Source organism: Pinus tabuliformis, chromosome 7 (assembly GCF_031772625.1).
Source record: "Pinus tabuliformis cultivar Carrire ecotype Pingquan chromosome 7, CPIR1, whole genome shotgun sequence".
Taxonomy (NCBI): Eukaryota; Viridiplantae; Streptophyta; class Pinopsida; order Pinales; family Pinaceae; genus Pinus; species Pinus tabuliformis.
Window position 1 is genome coordinate 806,313,226 of NC_142293.1, and position 22,489 is coordinate 806,335,714.

Here is a 22,489-nt window from a genome sequence, read left to right on the forward strand (position 1 = left end):
TGCACAAATGTTAATATGGCGGAATGAATATCTGCTCATCCCAAGGACGTTTGCAGGGCAGGCACTGTGGTGGGAGAGTGGTGGCGTCAAGAGGGCAGGGCTCGCATCACATCAGGATCCATGCCCAGAAATGTGTAATAATGAGCAAGCTTGGGCAATAACTAACACTACCGGGGGAAGATGGTTGCACGGGGTTATATCACTGCATGGACGAATTATGCGCTTCTGTGATGGTAGACGGGGAGCGGCATATATAATACTTGAGGCTAGACGAGCGGGAGTAGGACTTAGAGTCACTTTGCATATACGCCCAGAGTGGGAAGGAGCTCTGCATATTCGCCCAGAGTGGGAAGGAGGTCTGCTGTTCGTGCTGGAGCAGAGACAGGTGACTCGGTTGCAAAGGAGTATCATCATGGCAGATAATACAGGCCGCTGTGAGGGTAGGAGAACACGTAGTCAGGGAGCCGCTATGGAAGAGAAAGGGAAGCAGGTGGTTGATGAATCCTTGCCTCCCATTTACCTGGACATACCAGAAGATTCGGAAGAGCTGGAAGTGGATATTCGGGAGTTTTTTGCAGAGGATAACCAGCGCAAGACCTCGGGTGGAAAAGTTGGCAAGTGGATGAGACATTCCACTCCGGTGGACGCCAGGGATGATACAGAGATTGACTCAGAGAATGACGACGAGGAAAATGATGTATGGCGTGGTAGAGCTTGAGGGCGAAGGGGGCGCGTAAGTGTGCGGGGTAGAGGGAAGTTTGCAGAGCGAGGAGGGCAACGAGTTTATGAGGATGGCTCTGGCAGTGGGGTTGGGGTTCGAGGTCGAGGCAAAAAAGATATGCGACGGCGAATATAGGAGGCAGAGGTGGCCTACGCCAAGGAAACGAATTACAAAATTCGGAGGATTATCGACAAGTTGGAGGAAGAGGCTTTGCAGGATCAATCCGACCCTGAGATGGCAGATTGGGAGACTTATCTCCCTGATCCGGGACATACCAGAGGGCGGATGTCACTTTATAAACAATTCCTGCATGTATATTGGGGTATGAAACGTTTACTTGCCAAGGCCCTGGAACAGGTTGCAGCTGAAATGGTGGAGTTAGCTCAAGGTGTGCCTACTTTCTAAGGAGAATTGAAGAATATTCAAATGACTCTTCTCATGCAGGATAGGAATATGGATCAGCTGATACAGTTGCTCAAAGAGAGTGGACTAGTGGTTAAGACAGAAAATGCAGTCAACAGTGAAGCCATGAAGCAGTAGATATGACAGCTCCTGATAAGAGGTTTTTTGTATGCCAATTTTGACTTTTTCAGATAGTAGATGTTTTGTTTTCATTGCTGTACAGTCTGGTTCTATTTCCAGCTCTTAATCGTATGTTTTTAGGTTGAATAGCGGTTTCTATTATGGTTTGACAAACAAAACATATATTTCATTTTGATGGCGGTTATATACTGTCGAAGGCCACTCGGTTTCCCTAATGGGCGGGTGGCAAACTGTATATGTACATAGTTATTATTTTAGTAATAGAATTTTACCTCAGCTTACAGAAAAAAAAAAAAAAAAAAAAAAGTGTTATAAATCTATTAATTATCAACCGAGTGAGTGATTGCACTTCATTTTGTGTGACAAATTAACTTGATGAAATGTAATTATCCATATTATCCCTGCAACAAGCAAGGGTATAACATATTTATAAATACATTGACCCTTAAATTAATTTATTGTTCACCAAATTTTATATATGTCATGTATCACCATCCATACCCAGGTTACGTCAACCCCAAAAATTCGCAGGTGTTGCCTACTTGGTATTATTTTAGTTCCATGAAAACATATACATCGTTATGTTTGATTTTGAAAACCTAAACAATAGATTTTGTACATAACAATATTATTACTCTCTCGATTATAAAATATTTGATCTTTATTAATATTTGAAATTTCACTTTAAAATGGATGTATGTTGGTTTACACTTGAATTTTCAAAACTAAGAGGTATTACGGTTTTTTTATAACATGATTGTCACTATTACAATATATTTAAATGAAAGATGCAGCGTATTTGTAAAAGACAATGCAACAAAATTATAAAGTTGGATATCTGGTCAAGGGCATTGATCTCATAGTAAATTCTTAATGATATTCAATCTTTTTTTCTTATTTTAAAAATAGATTTGTCATATATTTATTTTAATTTAGATTTTTTCAAATAATCTAGAATTTCATTAATATAAAATATTGAGTTGATAACTTAGTGAGATTACATTATTAATGTATGATCTAATTCAATTTCCAAAAGGCATAATTTAAAAGTCACATTTCTCCTTTCCCATTTACATAATCAGATAACTCTATTTATCATCAACAAAGAGGAAATCCCAACATTGATCCCCTTGTAAATGCGCTAAAATTGGCCTACCAAAAAAGTGAAATTTACATATCATTAGATTTCATGTTTTAGCAACAGGGTAATCTTCTTTCTGATATTGTTGATCAACCCCTAAAATGTTCATTTCCTACACCTTTTATGACAATTTCTCTAATTACATTTGAATTGCATCCATTTCGTCCTCCAACCTTTGGAATTTTAAGTTGGGTGCTTTGGAGGTTCTCCATAAAAATGGACATGTCCTTTTGAACCTAAATACATACGTGTTTCAATTTTTCTTATTCTTCTCCCGAAGTCATGAAAGCAGGAGGGTTTAATTCCCAAACAAATTCCACAATCCAAGAGAGATCTGAGACAATAAGTACCACCGAGCCTTGTGCATATAGAGGGTTGTTTCCTCAGGAAAGAAAAAGACATCCAATAGTAGAGACCTGAACTTGTATTAAAATTACGACCAAAACCAAGATGAAACGAGGGTTTTTCATATATTCTATCATGTTGCATACCAAATACTGCTCTCGCATACTAAAGACAACATCTCTACAAAATGGCTACGAAGCTTAAAGACACATAAGAGAGCCAGAGTTGCACTGCTTGCCTGTGCTTCATTGTAAACAAAGGTCCAACTTCACCAATTCTCCTCTGCAACAATTTATTTATTCTTTCGTCCTAAATTGAAGTTGTCTGCCTTTGAGACCACCAATTCAAATCCATATTATTAAGAGGATATGGGGAGGTTTGTTTTAACAAGTACGATACTGACCCAACCTTCACTAAATATAAATTCCACAAAACCCCGCCAACCTAGAGCAACACTCTAACAATCTTCACCAGTAATACAAATTTATGATCTTCCCATTGAGTAACATTAAGCCTAGGGGAGTGAATTATCACCTCGGCGATGATTATTCCTTTTAGCATGAAATTCTCCTTAAACCAAAGGAGACAAGACAATATTTGGACCTTAAACAACAATGCAATCAAATCAAATAGAGAGTAAGAATAAAAAATTATTACCACAATAGTCAACATTGAGCAACATCACCCTTCTATGTTTCGAGACCGTAGACCCAAATAGCTACCAATGATCACCCTTACTTCCAAGCCTAGGTTTCCTCTGTCCACCCTTATCTTCATTGTATGCTTCCCACAAATCCCTTTCCCTCTATCCTAAGGGGAAAAAACTAAATCACTAAAAACCATAAGTCCACCATCTCAATTCAGCCCCTCACAAAGAGATGGGTATACCTTAGCTTCCAACCAACCACCCTCCTCCAAAAATTTTAAGCTAACCTAACAGAGTATCCATCATGCAATAGTACTTGATATCACCTTGATCAGTACATAATTCATTCATGGAATGAAGTTGCCTCTGAAATCCCTTAATCAACATCACCTCCCTCACTTCTTTCAAGCAATAAAACACCTCCCATGAATTCCCCACCTTGATCCATCATGTTGCATTTAATCCTCCTTCATCGAATCTTCGTTAAACTACCAGTCATCACCCATAACCCTTCTAGGATCACCACCAAACAACACACAATCGAGTCCCATATTCTAATTTGAATGCCCCCTAGAGAACGCATACGTCCGCTTACCCTGTGGGGCTCGCCCAATTTTTGAAATTTTATGCATTATTGAAATTATTTTTTTTATTTTTTTTAGGGTAGGGGGTCAACCCCTTTCTCCCCATTCCATTCTAGCACTCATTTTTCAAGTGTATATCCCTTATTAGCTAGTAAATATTCCTCAGAGTTACAACTTATGAACACCTGAAAACATTGTATTTTAGTTCAGGCTTGATACCAATAATGAATTCCTTCAAAGATTTGTCATAGTTTGAGATCCAGTGGGAGTTTTCATGCATACAAATGATTTATGATGATTGTTGAGTCTCCTATGAAAATCAGATCTTGAATTCCCAATCACGCAGTTTGCCTTAAAACTTGATAAACAACATACACTTCAACTTCATTAATTGAGGCATGACCCAACCCTTAGGCATACTTCATTTCTACTTCATTCTCATGGTGAAGAATCACCCCACCTGTGCCCACTCCTACCACCCCAATTTAAATTTGGATTTATTAAGTGTTTATAAAATGTAACTTATTTTTTAATTGATTGTAGGAAATTTACGAGAGGCTAGAATGTCGTAAAATAGAATTTAACTCAATTCAAAAGGATAATTAATGCCTTGGTTTAACCACTCAAACTAGACTCATTGATTATAAAGATGATTAGTTTCAAGGTTGTAGCCTAGCCAAACACCAAATTGATGTATAAGGTAGGCCCTTGTTTATGTGTTAAAGGATTCCCTCCATGAGCCTCTCTCTGCAGAAATTTTTTGAACACTTATTTTTCTAATAATACCATTATTTATCATCACAATTAAAAAATAAATATGAGAAAAACTAATAAAGATATAAAAAAATCCAACAAAATAAAAAATAAATTTGGTTGGCTCAATTTTAATTATTTCAAAAAAACAAAACAAATAAAAAACTAATAAACATATTTCTTTGATTTTAAGATTATAACATAACCTCACCAACGTCGAGTGGAAGAACTTGACACCTGTTACTGAAATGATTAGAATGGCTCGAACGACCGGCCACCTGGTTTGACCCACGTTGCAACCCTGTGTGCATACTCTGGTGTATATGCTCAGGTGAGGTGATCATTCAAGCACTCCTGGAATTCGTATTATGGTGATCATAGCTCCCAATTATCATAGGAACAAAATTCTTACTCCAGTGGCAAAGCACAACGTCACCATACGTGTGCTCCCTTGCTTAGATGTAGCCATGGCTATTGCAGTCTGTCATCAATCGTATTTCACCTAAACGGATATGCTTGCTCGTCGTCATCATGCCAACCTTCCTTCTCATTACGGCCGCATGCACATGCCAGCCCAACCTTGGGTTTGTATTTTTTTTTCTCCAAGGTGGTGTATTCGCATTTCTCTTCAAGTCTTTTTGGGGATGAATTCACCTTCGAGGTTCTCTTGGTGGCTAGGCGGTCCTCCTCTCATTTCACAAATTTCTTTGAATGGATTCTCGACTGGTCATTGCTCCCTTACGGGAAAAAATTGGTGTCTTCCCCTCTACGGCACTACTAATTCCCTAACTGGTATGACTCATCTCAACATCACTACCTTGTGGTTTTTATCCTCTTCAATTTTACTTGTGGGGCTACCCTCTATGGATCGAAGAATTCGGTTTATAATAGGAAAAACTTTGGTAGAGTCCAATTTTGGACAATGGCAATGATGAAACATAAGATTTGTAATCTTAAATTATTGAACTTGTGTTATTGGTCTAGTTTCCCAGCAAGAAAACTAATAACATCGCACTCTATTACTTATAATGTCATTATAAAATAATACACTCTACTATTTATAATCTACTATTTATAATGTTATTATAAAATAATAAAGAGCCAAAAAAAAAAAAAAAAAACATATTATAATCTAACCAAATACAAAATTAATATATACAATTTCCTTATTTTTGAGAAAAATAAAATTTCATTTACATCAATTTCTTTTTCATTTACCTCAACTATATATCTTACTAGAAATATGTAAACCCATATAGAAGAAATGATTTCCTCTCAACCATCAAAACTAAAACCTCTACTCTCCACTTCATATAAAAAAAAATATTTCCTATTAACCACTAAAACTAAAACCTCTAGCCTCCACACATTGAATAAGAAAGAGAAATTAAATCTTAAAATATTTAAAAGCATGATCAAGAAAAAATTGCTAAAACCAAATAGTATATCTTATTATTCCAAAACCAAATAATATATCTTATTATTCCAAATTTAACATGTAGTATATCCTATTATTCCAAATTTAACATGTATATTATGTGAATGAAAAGCTTGGCAAAAATATTTATCTAAAATCTAAATAAACTTTAAAATATTTAAGAAATTTCCTATGAATTTATTTTCTTATTAATGATTTTGTATTTGTATACCTTGGTAAGTCAAAATACTAATAAATCATATTTTATGTAAACTTTTTCTTTTTAAATGCGTAACCACGAGGCTCTTTTTTTAATTTTTACTAGGCTCGTTTTTTTGGAATCCCTCTTTACATTTAGAGTTGAGATAGATATGAATGATTTTCTATTTCATTTCATTTGGAGTGTTTTTTTTTAATAGGTAAGTTTCGAAATAGCTCTCTCCATTGTGTTGTATTATGTTGGTCATTTCTGCTTTTTGGAAAGGCATTAGAAATTAATTTCCATGTTGATATATTTTAGTTATTTATTTATTTATTTGAAATTTAGTTTTAAATAATAAGAAAATATTTTAAAATATCTATTAAATAATATGAAAATTTGATAATAAATAAAATGTAAAAGGAAAAAAGAAAATATAACATTTAAAATATAATATGGTAACACATATATTATATTAATTACTATAAATTTAAAATAATATAATTTGTTATTATTAAATATAACAAGTTTAATATTATAAAATATTAGGATGAGATTTATTAGGGTTAGTGTTTTGTTCTGTAGAATTTTTTGAATCACCAAGTAAGTGCTGGTGGATTTAGGTTTTCAATCGTATACCACATCACAAGGAGGTAATTTTCAACATTACCAACATCGAGTCAATGCATGAGTAAACAAGTGTGGAGGGGAGTGATCCTCTCCAAAAAAGTTGCAATTAATGGGATAAGAAATCAAACCCAAATGGAGAAGGAACAAGTAAAGAGAAAAGAACATGACTAGAAACTCTTGTACTTGGGGCACAATGGAAATCTCATCTTAAGGGTAGATGTTTACCAAATGTTATGGCAAATATGAAATATGTGATTCCAAATAGCAAATTGGAAGGTTATTGGTATGAAAGATCTTGCACTCATTTGTAAATGCATATGAATCTAGTCGATGGAATAAGATTTGGTTAAATGGATCCAAATCAAATGGAAACCAAAGGGCCATATTAAGCCAAAAATGAGCGCTCGAGGTTTTTTCACAGTAGTATTTTCAATTTTGGAGGGAAAAACCTGAATTTTTGAAAATGGCCCTTATTTTTTCAACAATGTTGGACTTACATGAGGTACTAGGAGGAGTGTTATAACCCAGATTAAGAAAAGTTTATGGAAACTTCGGTTTGGGTTTGATTTTTTCCTTGCCACAAATTTTTTAGGATCCAGAGATATTAGAGGGAATCGACAATTCTATTGAAACTTTGGTGAAAACTGCAGACACCACCAAGCAAGGTTGTTACACCTTATATGCAAGGATAGCCATTTACATGAATATAATGCATTGCTTACTTGAATTCATTGAATTGTAATACCGTGATGAGGTATGACAGAAACCACTGGATTATAAACATGTCTTGTTCTATTGTAGGAGATGCCATGAATATGGACCTTTATTCCATGAATTTCCATTAAATAAAATCGAAACCCAAGTGTCAGCGACAAAGGAGGATGTTGAGGGTTTTCAAAAAGTCAACAACAAGGGAAAGACCCCCGAAATTAGACCCACTCAAGCCATGGACAAGTTAAATCCAACAGAAAATCAATATCCATGGAAGAGGAGGAACACAAAACTCCTAGAAGACTTAATGAATCTATATCTGAAAGTTGATCCACCCCAAGCGAAAGTTATGCCCAAGAGAAAGGCCCAGGAGGATCTGCCAAAAAACATAGTTTTGGAAGAAATTCCAAAGGAAGAGGAGGAAATAATGGAAGCATAGGAACAAGGGGAAAGTCTCAGTGGTGAGGAGAAAATATTGACTGAGATGTTGGTGGAAAGGAAATACCTAGATTCAAGATTCACCTTGATCAAACAAAAGAGTCAATTTCAAGAGAACTATTAGAAATTGCAGAGTCTAGGTCACATAGGACGTGGAGAACAGTGGGAGGTGCAAATGGATTCACGGACATAAACCCAGAAAGATTATGAAAAAATGCAAGGCTACAATAACAAGTAATAGGAAATGAGGAAGGAAAACCATCCAGGGATCAATCCAAATAGTAGGAGAAGGTCTTATAGATACTAGGCAAGTGATCATGCTTTAGGAGGTTTACCCCTCCTTGAATTTTTTTCTCAAATGAAGATCATTACATGGAACGTAAGGGGCCTCAATAGAAGAGGCATCTTAATGAATGAATAAATAAGGAAAATCTAGAAACAATAATCTTGCAAGAGACCAAAATCTCTTGTGAGAAGGTAAGATATATTGCAAGTCAATGTGGGAAAGGATACGAGGAAATGGAATTAGAAGTGAATGGAAGTGTTGGAGGTATAGAAATCCTTTGGAATCCCTTAGAAATTTCCTTTATGGAATGGATCACCTATCCAAGAATTCTCTATGGGAGATTATGATATATTGGAATTAAGGAGGTTGTGGTTTTGATAACCATATATGTACCTCATCTACCAAATTGGAAGGTGGAATTTTTATCAAACCTTCATTCAATGAGGTAGTTACACCCTAATGATCTCTAGATTATAGGGGGGACTTTATCCTGATAAAACCACTAGAAGAAAATAAAGGAGGTCTAAGAACATTAGATATGGAGGCTCATCATTTTAGTGGATTGATCCCAGACTTATGGGTAAAAGATATGGATACTATAAACAGGATCTTCGAATAATCGTAGAGGGGGTAGACACCAAATAGTGGGTCACCTCGATTGACTCCTAGTATCTGAGGTTCTAATAGGAAAAGACATTTTTTTGGAAACTGAAATGTTACCCTATTTAGGGTCTAATCATTGGCCCATTAGACTAGAATTAGATTTGAAAATCGCCCCTAGAAACTACCCAGTTCGTTTGAGATTTTATGGTTGAAGGACCTAAAATTTCTAAAAAAATCCCATACTTGGTGGGAGGATATTGTTGATGCATACCTTCTAGCTCAAACTAAAATAATTCAAGAAGAAGATCAAAGAATGGAATAGCAAGGAGTTTAGGCATATCTTAATATATAAACATGAATTAGAAGCACAAATACAACAAGTTCAACAACAAATCATCATGGAGGGTAGAATAGAAGTTCTCATCCTAGAATAGGGTCAATTAATAGAAAAAGTTGAATAAAGAAGGAAACAAGAGGAGACGTTATGGAGGAAAAACTATCGAGTGCAATGGTTGAGCGAAGGGGAATGCAATTCCAAATTATTCCACAAGACTATGATTAAGCACCGACAACACAATAGGATTTTCTCTATCAAATCTAGAGAGGGACAACGCCTGCTGCAACACAAAGAAATTGAAAATGAATTACTTTCTTATTTTCATGGTATGATTACAAAGACATTTCTGAATAGAATAGAATATTCCTCAATTAATCGATCAAGATCAAAATGAAGCTTTAATGCAAGAAATAACTTTCTCAGAAGTGGAGGAGGTAGTTATGGCTATACCACATAATAAAGCTCTAGGACATGATGGATTTACTATCTATTTCTTTTAGACCTATTGGAAATTCATTGGTCCATGTCCATGATTTGGTTGAAGAACCCCACCAAACTCGAAAGGTATGGTTGAGTCTCAATGGTACTTTCATTACCTTAATCCCTAAATCTGGTAAATCATAAGACCCAAGCGGTTTCCATCCTATTTCTCTATGTAATTTTATTTATAAATTAATTTCTTCATTGATTGTAAAATGCCTTAAACCATTGTTAAATAGTATCATCTACCCAAAAAATACAGAGTTCGTTGAGGGTCACCAGATACTTTATGGCATTGTGACTGCTCATGAGGTTATACATTCCTTGAATAAGTCCAAAAAACCAGGGATCTTAATTAAGTTGGAACTCTCTAAAGATTATGATAGACTTAGCCAGGTGTATCTTCTTAGCGTGCTTTATGTTTTTGGATTCTTTCCAGAATGGGTCTCTTGGATTAAATCTATGATTTCCTCCCCCTTTTATTCCATTCTTCTAAATGGGTTGCCCACTATGAATTTTAATCCATCCAGAGGTTTGTGTCAAGGTAACCCAATTTCCCCCTTCCTCTTCATTCTAGCAGTTGAAGGCCTAGGGAGATACCTCAAAGAAAATGGTCAATGGGATATCTAAAAGGGTTTTTCCCTTGTGGTGAGGAATTGTCTATTACCCACCAATTTTTATTTTATTTATTTATTTACTTTTATTTTTTTATTTTTTATTTTTATTTTATTTATTTTATTATTATTATTATTTATTTAATTATTTATTATTATTATTATTATTTTTTAATTTTATTTATTATTTTATTTTATTTTAATTTTATTTATTTATTTATTTTTATTTTTTATGATATCTTACTCTTCCTTCAAGCGTCCTTACATGAAGCTAGGTTTTTAAAATCCATCCTCTCTAATTTTATGAATGCCTATGGCACCCTGATAAATGGTGAGAAATCCAATGTGTTTTTCTTTAACACTAACCCTATGGTTCAAGTCCATCTGGTATGTTTCCTAGAATTTCATATTGGCAATCTCTCGGTCAAATACTTAGGTTTCCCCCTTTTATCAAACTCCTTGAGAATAACTTGCTAGCAAAATGTCTTACAAAAGATTTCAAATACACTTGAAAGTTGGGCTTTTAGATCCCTTAATATGGTTGGACACTTGGTGATTCTTAAATCAGTGCTTCAATTTATTCCAATTTACCAAATTTTAGTATTGGTAGCTCCTAAAGCCATATGCAACTCTATCACTATATTTTTCCAGAATTTATTATGGAAGGGGGGGGGGGGGGGGGGGGAGGTGGGGGCGGGAATGTGAATAAATGGGCTCTCATAGCTTGGTAGCACCTCTACAATCCTAAATTAGTGAGCAGGCTAGGAAACCATGAACTGGATATGTTGAACAAAACCCTTGGAATGAAACTGTGGTGGTGATGGCTCTAAGGAGGAATGGATCTTTGGAAACAAATATGGAACAAAAAGCATTGGTCTTTTCATTCCTAATCAGAGAAGTTGAGAGATGAGAGATTTCCTCTAAGATCCTTTATATGGAACCTTGCTAAGACCAACTGAAGTCTAATCCGGGCACATACCTTTAGGGAGATAAGAAATGGGTCCATGGCTCATTTTTGGTAAGACTCCTGGCAATGATTTCCAAGACTAAGTGCAAGGAATGACATGAGACAACTACAAGTATTTACCATAGAGAAAAGTTGTTCTATGATTTTTTATTTTTGGAAATTGAGGACAAAAGATACTTAATGGAAGATTTGGAAAAAGTAGGAAGACTGATCGAATACTCCCCCTTCGGTTCAATGGTATATGCTTGACCAAGAGTGACAGAATCAAAAAATCCTCTTCGACAAAGAGCCAGCCACTTTACGTTGAGGTTATCACACGAGAGGAATGTTTACTCAAAAGGAAGCTTACTCATTACTAGTTGATCATCAAACTATGCCTCGAGATCATGTCTGGAGGAGAATATCGATGAATCAATTGTGGAATAAGGTTACACATTTTATGTGTGTGGTAAGTTGAAGGAGGATTTTGATATGGGATCATATTTAGAGGAAAGGATTCCAAGGGTCATGTTTCTACCCTATGTGTAGGAAAAAATAACAAACAATGGAATATCTACTAAATAATTTTTAGTTTTCTAACTCAATATGGAAGAAGATTTTGTAGTTCTTTGGCCACTTTGACAAGTCCCATCACAATTTGATAGAAACCCTGGAGTAATGGCCAACCTAGGTATTCTTTAGTCCTGTGATAAATATGCATGGTTGTTAGTTGTTGGGTTTGTCATGTGGGCCATGTGGAAGGAACGAAACAGGCGTATTTTTAAGAATAAACAAGAGATGAAGACAAAGTTTGGTGCATTAAACAAAGCATCTGAGAAACCATCCTGGTTGAGACTTGGTATCAATATGACTAGAAGACCCCACCTCAGGAAGTAGCAATTCTAAGCAAGCTTGATCTTTCTCCCTCAATGATATCCCTTGCTTCAAATGAGTCGTCCCTTCCACAAAATTCACTGCCCACTTCTTACTCTTCCTCTCCTCAAGGTTTTGTGAAACTAAACTTTGATGGAGCTTCAAAAGGTAATCCTAGACTAGCTAGTTATGGAGGACTGATACGAGACCAGGAACATAATGTGTTATGGATATATGTGGAAAACTATGGTATAGCTAATAATAATAATGAAGCGAAGTTCATATATTTAGAAAGGGGCCTCAAGCTAGCAATATTGGCAGGCTACTCAGAGCTTCAAATAGATATGGAGATTCTCAATTGGTTACTAGGACAACTCAAAAGTTAATCCAAGGTGTTATAGTATAAACCTCTCCAAAATATAGGGGCTCATCAACTTAATTTATTGCATTACATTGTTTTTTATATCCCTAAATTGTGTTACCACGTCACATACCCAAAGAATTGGCAATAAAACTACAAATTTCTTAGCTAACTCGGGATACATTCGAAGAGGAATATGTTTTGAAGTAGGTTGGCCTTAAAAAACCTAGCTAGATTAGTACAATAATATGCATAATACCACGGAAGTAAATAAATTTCCTTCAATATGGGGATTTCTAATGAGGGACAAGAATCCCCGATGGGGGTCCTAATCGAGGAGTGTAACGAGGTTGGGGGTTGTTCCCATCACCCTAAGGATATTAATGCATTAAATGGAGGGGGTGGTGTGGCCACCCCCATTCATGCACAAGCATGCGAGCAAAGGTTTATTCATCTACCCTAGACTATAGTGTATAGAAGAGAAAGGAGGGTCATCGAGACCAAGGGCTCAGTGGAGCCGAGAGGAAACAACTCAATGTCTCGAAGAAGGGGTTTGGTCGTATGCTTAAGAGAATAATGAGTAGGCTTTAAGTTGTTGGATTCAAACAACGTAAGGAAAGAACTGTTTACTTTCCCCGTTAGTGGATTTGGGGAGAATTGACATCAAAGGGGCTCTGCAAGAAGGCTACTCGAGGAAGAAATCAGTGCGGGTACTAAGGGGCACGAGAATTTGGAAGATTGCATGGAGAATTATATTTTCTCCTATGGTAGACTGAGTCTTATTGGGAGCTTATACCACAATTATTGTGCAAGGGTCTTCTCAATATTTTACCCTTGGTGTTTAGTAGCCACCACAACCAAGGTAATTCTAAATCGATATAGTTATTCTCATAAATTATCTGCATGCACTGTGGTGGCATTTATTTTCAATTTAATCACCCTTATATCAAAGTCACCTTACCGCCTAGTGGTGGATTTCCTTGTTCTTGTTGTTGGGTATTGTTCCTTTTGTGCCCCCTCAGCGCTATCTTGGATTTGCTTCATTGTTGTAGTCAAACCTCTATTACTATCATGACTTGTGCAATATAAGGAAATTAAGTTTGTTAGTTAACATGCAACGTAAAAGGATGAGAATTCAATGTGGGTGGGAGGTCGTGGCCCCCCAGGGTGAAAATCAAGCCTAGGAGTAGGTCCAGGAGGTTCTTGAAACTTTTTATTCAACCATCCCCCCTAAGACCATAATTGAAATTTGTCAACTAGAAACCTTAACAACTATAGATAGGTAAGCTTTCTTAGATTTGAAGATAATGGAAGATGTTGGACAATGGATTATTGACCCTAATAACACCAGGGGCATGAGGAAGCAGTATTTATGTGCCTTATCATTATACTGGAAAATGAAAACCTTGTTGGGCAAGAGTTCCTAACAGAAAATCAGGAAGAAAGATATAATATCTTTTCAAGCCTAGAAGACATCAAACACGTCCAAAGAAACTAGCGAGCATGCCTATAATGAATGGATGATATGTTGGATCATATTAAGCGCCACACCCAATGTGCCCCCGTTCCACTAGAGCCTCTAGGATTTAGTGTCAAGGACCCAACACCTATTACCTCATCAGACTCCTAGTTTGTGAAATGTTTGTTTGCAGATTTGTTTTTTTAATTTGGTAGTAAATACTTTAATTTTCCTAAGGTTGTTGATGCTATTAGAAATTTTGACAAATTATTTTATAGGTAGGTGGTCAAAAAATCTGATTTCCTGTTGGGAAATTGAGACCAACAATATGGCAAAGTATCTTGCATTATGTAAATTGGAGGTGGCCATAGAAAAGAAAATTTCAAGCTTGATAGTTTTTGGAGATTCAATGTTTGTCATTCACCAAATGATGAAGGATTGGGAAGCAATATGTCTAGATTCCCCTCCCATGAATCAAAGGGTGCTTATTTATGCCTCATAGTTTGGAAAATTGGAATTTTACCGTATTCTCAGACATCTCAACTTGGTAGCCGATATTTTAGCCAAAAAAAGTTCCACTATGGAGCAAAGCAGCCTTGAAGTGGACAATAATATCAACATATCTCCAATTCCCTAATGATTATGAAAGGTTTAAATTATAGTCAAATGAATCGGGGCATTTTTCTTCCTCATTATTATGTCTAAACAATATCTTCAAATCTCAAACATTAGATATATGACTCACATAAGCCTAGGGGTGTTTATGAAATGGATATGTGGCCAATTTCCCAGTTATTCCCTTGCAAAGTGGCTTGTTCTCATCAAAGAATGGTTATCAGGTTCTAGTGATTTTCCCCTTTTCATCCACAAACATGTATGCTCCCTCAATGGTTCCTTAATTGGGCTAACAAGTGGCAGGTTTCTTCATCTGATTCAAGGGAGGGGTGTCTTATTTATTTACTCTCCCTCGGGTGGGATCCAGGGTGGATTGTCTCAGCTGCGAAGTCTAGGACCTCACGCAGAAGAATGAAATTAAGGTAGTAATCCAATGCCATTCCTCAGTGATCACCTGTCAATTCTCTGTTTGGCTGATCTTTGGGAAATGGCTCTGGATTTACTGATGATGTTTGGCTTGTGGAATATTTATGTCTTTTCCTATATATTGAATTTCTTGGTTCCTCCAAGTATTAGTATTTTCTCACCTCATCCTGGTTATGAATTTGGTGTTTTCATTGTCAATGGGCTATATAGTTAAGTGTATGAACTATGGGATGCAATGGTAAATTCTTATATCCCCTCGAATAATGTCGATGCCAGCCTTGTTTTTGACAGCCTTCAAGATGCTTCACATGCTCTAATAGTTTCCATCAAAAAGCTCAAAGATATGGTCAAAAGGAAGAGTATGTTGTTCCAACTCGTCCTGGAATATAATATGCGTTTTCCGCAGGAAAAAATGGAACAAGTAATTGAAGGTCTTAGCAAAGAAGTGCACACTCTTGGTCTTCGTCTATCTTCTATTGGAGTCTTAAGATTTGGAAACATGCAGTCAACTTCGGGTGATGAAGGTCCCAACACTATAGCTAGAGGGGAATAAACTCATTAACTCAAAAGAAATGGTCCTGATGGAAATAATTGTTGTTGAGTTTCAGGACACGAGGTTATGGGTAGCCTCTTGTGCATATATGTTTTTCGATGATGTTATGTAAATTTTGTTTAATACTTGGATTTTTTGTAGAGTCTATAGTGTTAACGTTTTTAGTTTAAAATGGAACAACGACCTCAAAGCTTGAACATTTTTTAAGATCCTTCTGTTATCAAGAATTTTGTATCAAAAGTGTTACGTAAGGGTTTTGGTCCCTAATCCAGGTTTATTAGATGAAAACCTTTACCCACTATATATATATATATATATATTCTTTTTACAACCCTTTTGTAGACACAAGCTTATTAGAGGAAATTTGAAATTTGAATCTCATTATTTACATAATACTTCATAACACGGGCATCACTAATTGAGTTTCCCCTCACATGCTATTTTGTTTCTTTATTTACCTAACATATAGTATGATTATCATTATTTCTTATAAGTATTATATTTTTTTGAATTTGGCATATCATGATATGGGCATTATCAGTATGATAAACTTGAAAACATCTCTATTGGAAATACTTTTTTTGTGACTTATTTATTTTTAAAATATTAAAAAGGCATGTGTTGGATTATTGTTTTATTTTTATAACAAAAGAAAAGTAATAATGAATGATAATTTATGTTAGAATAATTAATTCTCTCAAAAATATGTTAAGAGGCTAACATGAGAGATTAGCCTCTAACTATCAGGGGAAAATAGTTGAAGTTAGTTATGCCTAAGGAGGCAGAAAAATAAAAAGGAAGAAAAGAGAATTATCCTTCTATCTTTTGTTGGATCTTGAGTTTCTCGAAGAAAGAAAATAAGAGAGATTAGACATATATTGCAGACCACCTTAATAATTACAGGGTTGGATAGAAATACCTTGTGGTGGAATCTGAACAAGATATTGTGGGAGATAAATATAGTATCAGGACAACCCTTACTAGTGGGAGATAAAGACTTGTAAACCCAAGAAAGGGTTTGTAGGATGTTGCATAGGGTTGTGGAGGTAAAAACATTCAAGAATATTCTTGGCTTTTACCTGAAAGTTAGAGGGAGAGCCTGGGGGGAACTATTTGTACAATTCAATTCAAGGTTGGGAGGAACGTGGAATCCTTTGGCTTATTTCTGAAGGGAAATAGATAAGTATTTAGTCCTTGAAGTACCTGTGTAACTTGTGTGAATTGTGATTATGTTGTGAATGAAATATTAATTATAAGTTTTGGAAATTAATAGATAATTAAATAAATGTGTTTGATGGACTCACTTTGTGATTGCAAACAGAAAGGGACAGAATCAGGGTTCAAACTACGAAGCTTGTGTCTACAAGTGAAGGTAAAATTGAGGATTGTCTGTGAATACATAAATTATTTTGTGTTAAGTATAAATCAAGAACAGATGACAGAAAATTAAACTTCAAATTTGAATGATGGATTTGTTCCCTTCTAAATAACAGTGTTTGTTTATTATACACAAAAAAGACTACTAAAATAATAAAGGTAAATTTTTGGTTTTATGCCCAAGTTTGACTCATGAAATCCTGAGAGCAGCATATCGTCTTCAGGGTTTTCACATAGTTAATCTTGGGCATGAGGAGGCTAGGTCATAAAGAATTGAAAATGGTTTCCCATTAAAAGTAACCATTGAGACTCTGGACTAAATAAATAAATATATGTACATGTATGTCAATGTGTGTGCGCGTGTGTGTAGTTTGTAATTTTATCGATACTCTATATAAATTAATAAGAAAGAGTATGATTATTTATTGGAAGGAAACAAATAGAAATGTTTGGATAACAATTAGCTTGTGGAGAGAAATAGAAAAATAACTGGACCAATAAAGTGCCGAAAAGATAATAATTGTACAATACAAGAATGCCAACTTTTTTTCCATAAGACATAACATATAACCTTTTAAGTTCAATGTTGCAATTGTACATAAAGAATTTTCAAGGTTAATTCAATAACTGAATTATATTACAGAAAGACACAAATATATTCTAGGGAGACACAAATTTCAGCTATGTTCCTTTTCCATGTTGAATGCACAATGGGATTTAGACCCTATATGTGTGTGTGTGTGTATATTTATACACATGAAAAATTGAAGTCGTTATGCAGGTAGCAAAAGTCCGAAAAGAAATATCTATATATATATATATTTATGTATATTGAAGTACATAAGAGATAAACAACCCTAGCTTGGGTTCAATCTCTTCAAGACCTAGGAATGTCAATATTACACATAATTTACACCTTCAACTAGACTACCAGCTGACAGTCAAGAGGACTAATGAACATAAAAACCCTTAGCTAATAAATAAATAAATAAATAAATGGGCACTTGAATTTTTTGAGCTTGGCCCTTTTAATGTCTATATCTAAAACCCTTGGCCGAAATGGGGTTCAACCAAAATTTTAGACTTACAGTAAGTAAAAGCTCTAGAAGTGCAATTTGTAACCTGGAAAAAGAGAAAGATAGTGATATTTAAAACCTAGAATCCATGGAGAGTGACTCATACAGTTAAACACTTATGCAAGACTGAGAAACTTCATTAACTCGGATTGGCGCTTTGTATGCATAACTAGAAGATAAAATATATGGAGTTAGAACCAATTCTAGGAATGGATAATGGAAAAGTTTTGAGCCATGGAATTTAATAGGAGGTCATTGATACCTGAGGGAAGTTAAGGGTGAATGTAACTATCCCCGTGAATGGACCTACACTGAAACACACAAGAAATAAGTGAGTCACACCTTACATTTAGTAGAGTATAAGAAAACAATATTTAATTGAAACCTTGTTGTTACGATGGAAAATGAAATACCACCTAACAGAGTTAGAGCCATGAACATTCCAGAGAGATTAAAGTTCAAAACCCTCAAGGGAAAATAAAATCTAACTGGGCAAGGGAGGAAACACTCGTCAACTCCATAGAACCCATATACCCTACCATGCAAATGAATAAGTCCAATGGTGAATGAAGAAAATGCAAATAAGTATGGACCTTGTTGAAAATGTAACTAGTATCGGTCTTCATAATTGTTGTCTAGCTCATGACATGGTGTAATTATTATGTGTTTGTAAAAAGAAAGAAAAATAAGAATTACTGTAAAAGAAAAGAAAAATATTATTTTATAAGCATGGGTTTCATGCTCAATTTATTATATTTCTAGGTCAAAGCACCCATGGAGTGCTTCTAGCATTTGTGTCATGATTCATTGTTCTTGTCTTTATGTTATAGACCCTTCTTGGGTTTACTATGTCAAACAAAGGAAAATTATTTCATGTAAATTGCTCATGTAAACCTTGTCCACCAAGTCGACCTCAAGAGCAATCAATTCGACCTCATTAGGGAGATTTGACCACTATAAATAAGCAATGAAATTCGACCTATTGGGGCATCATTAAGTGAAGTTCGACTTGCAATCAAAAGGAAGATCAAAGGCCTAAAGAAGGAGTGAAAAAGACTTGAAGAAGAAGCAGAAACCCTAGCGAAGAGGAGAGGAACCCTAGTGAAGGAAAGCATATTGTCTTTCTCTTATTCTAGCTCACACATGTGAATTTATGAGTTGCAGGAGGGGCTGAAAATTGCAAGTCTATAGTAGAGGCTGAAAATTTGATGCAGAAAGCCAAAATTTGTTATTAAAGCAAGATCAAAGAAGTTTGATTTTTGTTGACTAGAATTTGATTAGTGTTACCTTGAAAGGACTTTGTTGGAGGTTGATTTGGTGGATTGGATAAGGTCTTTGTCTTGTTCAAAGGGTCTTGGTTGTCTCTTTTTATTTGGTTCTTGAAGAAGAGAAGAGAATCTTTTGGTTTTCCCCTAGAAGAGGGGATTTTCCCTAGCTGAGAGCCTACATATTGTGTCATGTGTTTCCTTGATCTTCATGTTTTTGGTTTTTGATAGTTTCTTGATGATAAGAAGATAAAATAAGCCATAAAAGAAGCCAATAAGAAACAAAATACATCACAAGTAATTATAGAGATAAGAAAATATTTCAGTCTTTGTGATTTTCAAACATGGTATCAAAGCTAAGGTGAAGAAAGGGGAAAGGCAACTTGAAGATCACTTAGTAAGAGTTCAAGAAATGACTTAAGGAGAAAGAAGAAGAATTTTTGGACTCTTGAAGTTTGAAGAAAATAAGGAAGCCTTGGAAGTTTTGTAAGAAGTCTTCGGACCTCCCTTGAAAAGGGTATTGGTATAGTAAACAATATTTTGAAAGTTCAATAAAAGGCCTCATCAAAAGTGACATTATATCTATGGCATCATCAATGAAATCCGAGAACAAACTTTAAGGAGCCTATAAATTTAGAGCATGGAAAACAAGGATGGACTTCATCCTTGCAAGGAATAAAGTATTGGAATTAGTACAAGGAAAAGTCAAAGAACCTACAGAGGATGTTGGAAAGGAGAAGTACAAAGAAAATGGCATTATAGCCATGGGCCTAATTGTGGATTTAGTTAAAGGAAACTTGATTCCCTACATATCCACACTAAATACTTCAAAGAAAATGTATTATGTTCTCTCCAAGTTATTCGGAATCAAGAATATTAGACTAGTGGAAAGACTAAAGAATGAACTTCAAACTATAAAAATGACCAAGGATGATACAGTGTCCTCCTACTTTGTAATAATTTCTCATATAAGAGATGAAATAAAAAAATGATGAAATAATCCTTGATAAGGAACTTATGATTGTTTCCCTTCTAGGACTACCAAAGTCTTAGAATGCCTTTGCAGCTGGAATTAGTAGTTGGAAAAATTATCCCTCCTTTGAAGAAATGTGGTCTTCCTGTACTCAAGAAGAAGCTTGTCTTTCCTTGATAGGAGGTAAGAAAGAAGATGAAGAAAGTACCTCACATGCGTATTCTACCCATTTTAACAAGAAAGGAGAAAATAAGAAGATTAAAGAGTCAAAGAAAATCATGGGAAGATTGACCTTTCTAAATTAGAGCGTTATCATTGTCACAAAATGGGACACTGTAAGAATCAATATCTTGATAATAGTAATAACAAGAAGAGAGAAAGGGACCAAGCTACAATTTTCATTGATGATAATCCTCCAAAGAAGACCAAAACTTAGGATTCTAGAGTCAAAGTCTTATTCTATTAAGTCTTTATGGTTGTTATCCCTTTTATATACTTTATCTATAGTATAGGTCATTGTTTTTACGTTTTGTAGAATTTTCCTTTATAATTAACTCTAGGATTAATTTTCTTTTGATTCCTAGGGGTTGTAGATCTAATATATTTTGATAAAAAGTCCTTGAGTTGTTTTGGTAAGTTGAAGGAATCCCTCAAAATGTCTGGATCAATACAAAATCAAGAGAGAGAGCTTCTACTTTCTGAAAAAATAAGTATTCTTTATTTCTTTCATTACCTTGTTGATTTCCTATATATGTCTAGCTTTATTTTTGTTGCATGATTTTAATCCTTTATCTTGTAATTTCCTTGGAAGAAATATTTGCAGGAATATTCTAAAAGGAAAGGATTATGGCTAGATTAAGAGGGAGCCTTCAAAAGGAAACTCTTGAGAAACCTTGTTGTAAAAGTATCCCTTAAAGAGGAAGCCCTATAAGGCTTGTAAAGGCATCATTAAGTGAAGTTTGATTTTCAATCAAAAGGAAGAGTGAAGGCCTAAAGAAGGAGCGAAAAAGACTTAAAGAAGAAGAATAAACCCTAAGGAAGAAGAGAGGAACCCTAGCGAAGAAGAGATGAACTCTAGTGAAGGAAAGAAGATTGTCGTTCTCTTGTTTTGGCTCACAGGTGAAGAATTTTGAGTTGCAGGAGGGGCTGAAAATTGCAGATCTATAGTAGAGGCCAAAAATTTGATGTAGGTAGTTGGAATCTGTGATTGAAGTAGGATCGAAGAATTTTGGTTCTTGTTGACTAGAAGCTTATTGGTGCTATCTTGAAAGGACTTTATTGGAGGTTGATTTGGTAGCTTGGATAAGGTCTTTGTCTTGGTCAAAGGGTCTTGGTTGTTTCATTTGATTTGGTTCCTGAAGAAGAGATGATAATCTTTGGGTTTTACCCTACATGAGAGCCTACATACTGTGTCACTTGTTGTCTTGATCTTCATGCTTTTGGTTTTTGATAGTCGCTTGATGATAAGAAGATAAAATAATACATAAAAGAATCTAATAATAAATCAAATACATCACAAGTAATTATCAAGATAAGAAAAAAAATTTGCCTTTCTCATTTTCTAACAGATCTTACCAAAGAAAGAAAAAAAATTAAACAAAGTGTAAAGGCTCCCATATTCCCATATAGAACTCCAACCTTACCTGTAAACTTTCTAGATGCATATGTCTATTCATAATGGATAGGAGAAATCAAGCACAAAGGAAGAATTATGCAAGTGATTCCTCATAATTGTCGGGAGCAGCATCAAGTTTTGGAGCCAAGGACATAGCTCCTCTCTCGAAAGAGAAAAAGGAAAAATGGGAATTCAACAGAGGGTTTGGGTTGGTTAGTTACCAAACTCTTACACAAGAGGATCACCACCATTCATTCTTAGAATTAAATTAAGATTGTAGATAGCTAAGATGCACATCAAACAAAGAACCCAACCACATATCAATGAATATGACATGTATTCAATCCATGATTATCAAAAAATACACATGGTCTACGTGTTATGTGTAAAGACCCTAATCCCAAATTTAGACTTCGTAAAAAATGTCGTGGAAAAATATATTATAACAATGGAAGCTCTTAACATACATCCAAATTAGAATTGATGTGTGGTTAACAAGGGT